This window comes from Eptatretus burgeri, chromosome 3, assembly GCF_056783735.1.
Source record: "Eptatretus burgeri isolate ZD-2024b chromosome 3, Ebu_testis_v1, whole genome shotgun sequence".
Taxonomy (NCBI): Eukaryota; Metazoa; Chordata; class Myxini; order Myxiniformes; family Myxinidae; genus Eptatretus; species Eptatretus burgeri.
This window is the reverse complement of record NC_140963.1, coordinates 23,897,301-23,904,800: the sequence shown is the minus strand read 5'-3', so window position 1 is coordinate 23,904,800 and position 7,500 is coordinate 23,897,301. Positions and strand designations below refer to the sequence as shown.

General features: G+C 48.8%; 1 protein-coding gene across 6 annotated transcripts in view; it reads left to right on the top strand.

Moving 5' to 3' along the window:
• Positions 1-7,500, top strand: part of TOPBP1 (DNA topoisomerase II binding protein 1) — a 252,201-nt gene that overhangs the window by 94,976 nt on the left and 149,725 nt on the right. The window lies entirely within an intron of this gene.

Here is a 7,500-nt window from a genome sequence, read left to right as displayed (position 1 = left end):
TTGGGGGTCCTGAAGAGTTGTAGAGTGCCTTCAAGACCACGGTCCTTGATGTTGCCAGTGGATGTCTTAGAACTCACCGTAGGGCAAAGAATTTTGTCTCTCAAGGGACACTGGATACCATGACCAGAGTCGCAGGGCCAGGCTGAATGGCAGAGTTGAGCAGTTCAGGGAGCTGAGGCGTAAATCTGTACGTGTGCTAAGGGTGGACAAGGAGACCTATATGCGAAGAATCTGTGAGGGGGTAGAGCATCACCTGTGGTCAAGTGATTCTCGTCCTGCTTACAGGGGAATTCGCGCATTGCGTTCATCCAAGCCCATCCCTCGGTGTACTGCAGTCAGAACAGAGGGTGGTTGGCTCTTGACAGCGGAGTCCGAAGTGAAAGCCCGCTGGGCCGGTTACTTTGAGCGGTTGTACCAGACTGATCCACCAGCTGTTGAGTTGGACGTCTGTAGTGTTACATCCCTGTTGCTGACCCTCCAATCAACTGTGGTCCGCCTTAGCCTGTGGAAACACAGGCTGTGGTGAACCGGTTGAAAATGGGGTAAAGCTTCAGGGATCTGTGGCATCCATGCTGAACTTCTCAAGGCTGGTGGAAATGCTGCACTCGTGTCGTTGCATGCAGTTCTGTGCTCCACCTGGAACACAGTCATCATCCCAACTGACTGGAAGAGGGGCCTTGTTGTCTCTCTCTCTGGAAAGGGAAGTGTGATCGCCAAGACTGCAACAACTACCAAGGGGTGACGCTGCTCTCAGTGCCGGGCAAGGTCTTTGCTCGGATAATTATTGATAGGGTTCGCCACCATCTGTTTGAGCACCAGCGTCCAGAGCAGTCAGGCTTTACACCAAAGAGGTCAACGATTGACCGTATCTTTGCTCTTCGGGTCCTCAAGGAACGCAGACGAGAGTTTCGGCAGGGGCTGCTTGCAGCCTATGTTGATCTCTGTAAAGCGTTCGATTCAGTGAATCGGGATGCCCCCGGGAGGATTCTCGGTCTTCGTGGGGTGCCACCAAAACTGATCGATCTGATGTCTGAACTCGACTCTGGTACTGAGAGTCCTGTGAAATGTGGTGGTGTCATCTCTGATTTATTTCCTGTTCTTACTGGAGTTCTTCAGGGGTTTTGTACTGGCCCCCACACTTTTCAGGACTTGTATGGACTGGATTCTATGGAGGATGTCGGAGAGATCAAACTGCGTTGCATCGTTTGGGAATGTCAAGATCTCTGACCTTGATTTCGCAGATGATGCATTCATCTTTGCGGAGACTTTATCCTTTTGGGGGCCCTCGGGGTGCTGAATGAGGAGTTGGAGCCACTGGGATTACGGGTTTCCTGGGTCAAAACTAAGATCCAGGCTTTCAATGACATCTTGGATGCTGCTGTCCTGTTTGTGGTGAGGCTGTTGAGGTCGTGGAGAGATTCACTTACCTTTTCAGTGATATTTATGTCTCTGCTGGCTGTGAGTCAGAGGTCAATAGATGTCTGGGTCGGGCCTGGGGAGTCATGGATTCACTGGATAATGGGGTGTGGAGCTGCCGGTACCTGTGCGGGAGGGCGAAAGTCCGTGTCTTCAGGTCCTTGGTGCTTCCATTCTTGCTCTATGGATGCGAGACTTTGACTCTGACCAAGGATCTGAGACGGAGACTTAATTCCTTTGGTACCAGGTCTCTTCGGAGAATCCTTGGCTATCGCTGGTCTGACTTTGTGTCCAACGAGTGGTTGCTGAGAGAGACTCAAATGAGATTTGTTGCCTGCATAGTCCGTGAGCGTCAGCTACGGCTGTATGGACATGTGGCTCGTTTTCCTGACGCTCATCCTGCTCACCAGATTTTCTCAGCGAGGGAGTCTCGTGAGTGGAGGAGGCCAATGGGCCGACCACTTGCCTTGTGGTTGCAGCAGGTTGATCGGCATCTCAAGGAGATGGGGATGGGCCAGGCATCTGCCTCGGGGATGGCCAGACGGAGGCCCCTGGAATACCTGCGGAAAGTGGACGCTGCGACGCGCTGCTCTGCCGCATGCTCCCATGCCTGACCTGACCTGACCTGACCTGACCTGACCTCTTCCTTTCCCTCAGAGAGGTCCCCATCAACCCTCTCAGCATCCACATCTCCATCCTCTGCAGTAATCTCTCCACTTCCTTTCCAAGGCCCAGGCCGCTGCTCCATTTAAGATAACTTGTCTTCTTACCATTTTGTAAATGATTGCTCTTCGCTTCACCAGATAATTTTTTTACCATATATTACCCCAGAAATATTCCTCCACTAACTGATTTGGTGGTGACTTGCACCACAAAATAATCTTCAAACAACATTTCCCCAAGAAGAAGCACTCTTCTTCTTCTCCCTCATTCAACACAATGACTACCACCAACAACAGAAAAGGAGCAAGTACTGACCATTGATGTAAAAACCTATTTTTATCTCCAACGTCTCTGAACAACAATTCCTAGGTCTGACTAGTAAGGATAGTTGAGGTGATTTACGAGGGGGCTGAGAAGTCAGTAAATCAGGAAATCCCTACTTCTTCAGACAACAACACACCACTTCACGAGGGAACCCTATCGTATGCTTTCTCTGGATCCATCAACTCACAATATAACTTTCTGCTCCCTCCCAAAATACTTCTGTCTGCTTAAGAACGAAGATGTTATCTGTTGTTCCCCTACATAGTGTTTAGGTTCTGCAAGAGCGTCACTCCCCAAGGCAATGGCACACAACATATAGCGGTTCCCAAGATAGTTATTTCATTCGTATTTGTTTTTAGATAGTCCTTCCCCAATATCTAATGGGTTTATGGGTCATGTGTATTGTGTGGGCTTTAGGCAGGTTCTTTTCCATTCTTTCCCTTTCTTTCATTCTTTACTTTGTTTGCTTTGCTGCACACACAAGCTTTCTTCATGCATGCGAGCAGATCAAAACAAACAGGGCCAAGTCATTTGCATACATGCGCCATTCCCCATTGTAACTGCAAATAGTCCGGGAGCCCACTGAGGTTTAATCATAATTTTTGCTGCAAAAAGTTTGGGGTGCAGGATGTGCCCATAGGACCCGTAGGAGTCTGGGAAGTCGATTCTTAAGTGTCACGTATGGTGCGTTTGGTTGTCAGCGCCACCAAGATGAGCAGAAAAATCACTTTTTATCATAATTTCGAGTCCAAGCACAATTCAAGCATGGATCGATAGATAATTAGGTACTGATTATAAATCAGCTACTTAAGAACAAAATCCATGGTGTATATCCAATTAAGAACACCATTAATTAGCGTCAATTAGCACTTTTAATCATAATTTTCAGTGCACGGTTTAAACAAGTGCCAAAGTGTTGCGCACAGTGCCACTAAACACAATCAAGTACTTAAAAACGATTCTTATGGTGCGTTCCGTGCTTAAGAACGGGTCAAAGAGCTCGTGTGGGAGTTACAAGCCTTGATGTTCTAGTGTTTGAAATCGTTGCTTGTCAGTTACCTAAGGGTTTTTTCCTCCAGGGGTCTTTGTGGTCAATCGGTCGGCGAATTGCCTAGGGCGGGGATTCCACAGCAGGCGAGACATTAACAAAACACATAGCATATCAGATCATATTTGTATTAACTGAGCAACAATTTAAACTCGACAAATTCGTTTCCTCCTAACTCCTCCTTCATTTTCTCTGAACTCCTAACCCCAGTAATCTACAAGGTCATCTAACCAAACCTCAGGTGTGGCCCAAATTACGTCATATCGTGTTCGTCATGTTTATTACATCATGTCGTGTTCGTCATGTTTATTACATCATGTCGTGTTCGTCATGTTTATTACGTCATGTCGTGTTCGTCATGTTTATTACGTCATGTCGTGTTCGTCATGTTTATTACGTCATGTCGTGTTCGTCATGTTTTAGTACGTCATGTCATGTTCGTCATGTTTATTACGTCATGTCGTGTTCGTCATCGAACATCATCTCATCTGACGATTGCACCAGATCGTCCATCTCGTTGTCGCTCTTGACGTCCACGTCGGCCACCAACGCGTCCGGCATCTGTGGCCCTTCAAACCACATGACATCTTAGGATTGCCTGTCGTCTGCCACTGCCCAACCGTCCTCAGCTGTCGGATGAATCTGGATTCGAGCATTTGTGGCTCCACCCCACATCCTTGCTACAAATGCTGCCCTGTGTGTATGCATTTTGATCTCAGATTCGCATGGGGGAAGGCTGCTCCCGTCTATGCCAGCCAGCTTGTGGAGCGGATTCGCGGAGTTCGCCTTTGGTCTGAAGGCCTTCTCGAACTTTTGGTAGCGGAAGTCGTTGGGGCCACTCTCTTCCTGGCACCATAGAGCTCGCATGTGAAGTCTTGCAGCGTTTTACATGTAGACGTGCTCACACATGGACATTCGGCGAGTTGACTAAACTCCCCCTGGTACTCCTGATTCTTCTCAAGTATTGCCAGTGGCCTCGCTTTACCTTTCCTCACGAATGTGGATGTAAAGTCGCTACCCATGAAGGCATGCAGGCCAGGGAGTGCAGCACACATGTCCCGTCCCAGAGAGGCGGCTATGGCAGTGATCGCTACATACCGACGTTTGTTCCCGGTTCCTGTGTCCATCCAGATCCTTGCTCCGAACTTCGCGCTGTGGAAGAGGAGAATGATGGCAACGTCGGTATCTGATGCCTGGATGACAATGTGATTGGCTCCGTCAGTGTCGATCGATTTGACATGCAGGGCAATTCGCATGTCCGCCTCGTCGTGGTTGGCGGCCAATTCATTGACCAGTTCCCTGTTGACTTCTCCGTCTCTCACAAAGAAGGAGAAACATTCCTGCTGATGGCCAAGATAGATATCGCGGTTGCCGATGATACTTGCGTACTGGGGGTTTCCCCATTCAGTGGCTAGGAACGACGGAAGCTGCTGCTTGAAGGATGTCGACTAAAGTGCTTCATTCATGTTTGGACGCCGTTGATCTACTACAGCTGCACTTAAACTTTCAGGCGAGGACTTGTCAACTCTCAATTCCAGACTCTGCAACAGCGTACATTTGGATGTTTTCGCCATTGTACCATCGCCTTCACAAAGTGATAGTGGGACAGGTGTTAGCGGGTAGGAGAAGACATGTTGGAGGTCCATTTTCTTTCTCGATGCGACCACAGCCAGACGACCAGTGAGATTTCGTGTGCATTTCAGGACAGCGATCTTCTTGTCAGAAGCCCGCTTGTTCTTCGCGCATGCCCCTTTGAATGAGCTGACTTTCACACTCTTGATTGGTTGTTCAAATCGCTTGGGGTCACTCTGGCATGCCTTGACAAACTCCCTGTGTAGTTGTTGGCCTCGGCGAGGAACACTGAGTAAGCACTCTCACATGGCGTCGTCAGCAGCTTTCCCAGTGTAAATGTTGTACAGTGTTGGGGAGGTACTGGCGGTGGACAGTTCGAACGGATTGCACGTATCTGTGATCTGTTGCATGACCTTACGTTGGTCGCCACAATCTCGTTTCATGCGTGTAGGTTTCAACTCGGCTGTTGCGTCTTCGTGAACTGTAATTCCAACCATTTCCCGAACTGTGGCGATACATGCAGCCCGGGCCGACTTCGTTATCATCCACCGCAACCTGGCACTGAAGTTGGTGGCGGATGATAACCCCGTCATCCGCGACGTAGCGTCGGCATTAACAGTCTGTTCAAGGGTTTGGTCCACTGGACATCGACTGAATGGATGGTCAGTCCTTCTCACAATGAAGGCGCCTGCCCTCAGGATGTCACGATGCCCGGGATGCGTCTCATCAATGTTGAGTAGGTCCAGTTGGAATTTGGAGAGCCAACGGGAGTAATTGACATGATTTGTCATGAAGAATAATGCTATGACTTCCATGAGTGTGTATGTGAACAGATCGATGTCGTTACTCCTGATTGCGCGTTCGAGGTTATGGTAAGCCTGTATGCATGCGACATACATCAGCCAGAACTGCGTGGTGGCACCATGCACTCCCAGTCACGTCTGTTCAGTGAAGCGGCCATACGACTCCGCACAATCTTTGAACAGATCGGACAATTCAATTTACTGGGATATATTCGCTCCTGGGGTGAACTCAAATTCTTGCAACATGTCCCTGATCTCATCTTTGGACTCGTATGTGGCCAGGAATGCATTGAAGTGTTGCGTTTCGAACGCGAGGGCAAGGATCGGATGTAGGCGCTTGCACCTATTGAAGTATTTTCCGTCTAAGAATCCTCTCAACGATCCTGGTGCGAGTACACTGCATTCTTTCAGCATCTTCGGTCCGCCGGATTCTCCATTGAGCTTGCCAATTGTCTTGAAAAATGCCATCTCAATGTGGAAAGCACCCGGCATAATAATTATGTCGCCGTACTGGGGACTTCCGTGACCTGTATTTGGAGAGCCGCTTTGGCTGCGTTCAGGTTGTACGTGAGGATGGCATATTTCTGATTGCATTCGTGGGCGCATTTCTGAGCTCTTTTCATGGTCTCCCGTACAACTGCCAGGGCAGTGATCGGCTCCTTGGATGTTCCCCATGTAAAGTACCATCTGTTTTGGAAGGTTGTCGACGTAGAACTTGGAGTTGAAACCAACCCACATTGGAATATTCTCGATTTGCAGCGCGTAATGCATGAGCCAAAGAAGATCCAACTTCCGTCCTTTCCTGCTTACGTCTTGCTGATTCCATATATCCGCGACGTTGTAGCTGAAGACCGACATTTCGGTATCTTCCAGTATGGCTCAAGTGACACCTGACTGACGTCTAGTTTTCTCTTTCGTGATTTGCGCTGTCGTGACGATGGTTGTGAAGATGGCTGTGTTGTGCACCACGGATTATTAGGTGTTGCATTACATGATGTGCTGCCTTCAACCTGGTACAATATTCCCATCGTGTCATGTAAGGTGTCTGCCCCGGACAACGTGTTTGACAGTTCATCGAAGTTATCAAACGCTACTCCCATAGGCAGGTTCGGGACGGTGTCGTTGGGACATGTCTGTTCTTTTTCATGGATGGCGTATCCCACAACTGTTTGCTCCCCGTCATTGACTTCACAGCGACACCAAGAGCGACGTGCTTTTTCGGCTTCATGTTTCCTCTTCCCACCACAAACAGCACATCTTGACTTGTTGACTCGGAGCATCGTCTAACTCTCTCCGTGTGACGATCTGGATTTGGTCCACCATATAGTTCGCTGAAGAATGTTGACAGTAATTCGGGTGGAATTGCTGCACATGAGTGTACATCATTCAACGTTGGAGAATCAGGAAACTGTGTTTGGCACATTCTTGATGAGCTGCCAAAGGATTAATGCTGTTTTTGTCACCGTACCTTCTGGTGTGGCCGCGAAGTCGTACACGACATGGACAGCATCATCGGCCATGTCGGCGCTGTACAAAATTACACCGGACTTCCTACCTACTGGGCACTGCGCCTTTAAACGTTCACCGAATTTCTTCATGATCACCTTCATCAGGTATTGCGCGGTCTGTAGTGGCTTCTCATCGACGTCAACACACATATCCACGTACCGAGCA